The sequence below is a fragment of the Herpailurus yagouaroundi genome, unplaced genomic scaffold (genome assembly GCF_014898765.1).
Source record: "Herpailurus yagouaroundi ecotype Mexico unplaced genomic scaffold, PumYag 182, whole genome shotgun sequence".
NCBI lineage: Eukaryota > Metazoa > Chordata > Mammalia > Carnivora > Felidae > Herpailurus > Herpailurus yagouaroundi.
The window spans coordinates 33,383,328-33,383,787 of record NW_024412413.1 but is presented as its reverse complement, the minus strand read 5'-3'; the positions used below and the strand labels follow the sequence as shown (position 1 = coordinate 33,383,787).

At 34.8% G+C, this 460-nt stretch overlaps 1 protein-coding gene across 3 annotated transcripts in view; it reads right to left on the bottom strand.

Annotated features, from left to right (window-relative positions):
- The window catches only part of MGAT4C (MGAT4 family member C), a 738,623-nt gene that overhangs the window by 422,379 nt on the left and 315,784 nt on the right, over positions 1-460 (bottom strand). The window lies entirely within an intron of this gene.

The window sequence follows — 460 nt, the reverse complement described above, 5'->3', positions numbered from 1 at the left end:
TCAAAGGACATAGGGTAACAGAATGGATAAGAAAACAAGATCCATCTTTATAGTGTTTACAAGAGACCCACTTTAGATCTAAAGACACCTTCAGATTGAAAATAAGGGGATGGAGAACCATCTATCATGCTAATAGTCAAGAAAAGAAAGCCGGAGTAACCATACTTATATCAGACAATCTAGACTTTAAAATAAAGACTGTATCAAGCGATGCAGAAGTACATTATATCATAATCAAGGGGTCAATCCACCAAGAAGATCTAACAATTGTAACATTTATGCGCCAAATGTGGCAACACTCAAATATATAAATTAATACAAGCATAAGGAAACTCATTGATAGTAATACCATAATAGTAGGAGACTTCAACACCCCACTCACAACAATGAACAGATTATCTAATCAAAAAATCAACAAGGAAACAATGGCTTTGAATGACACACTGGACCAGATGGACTT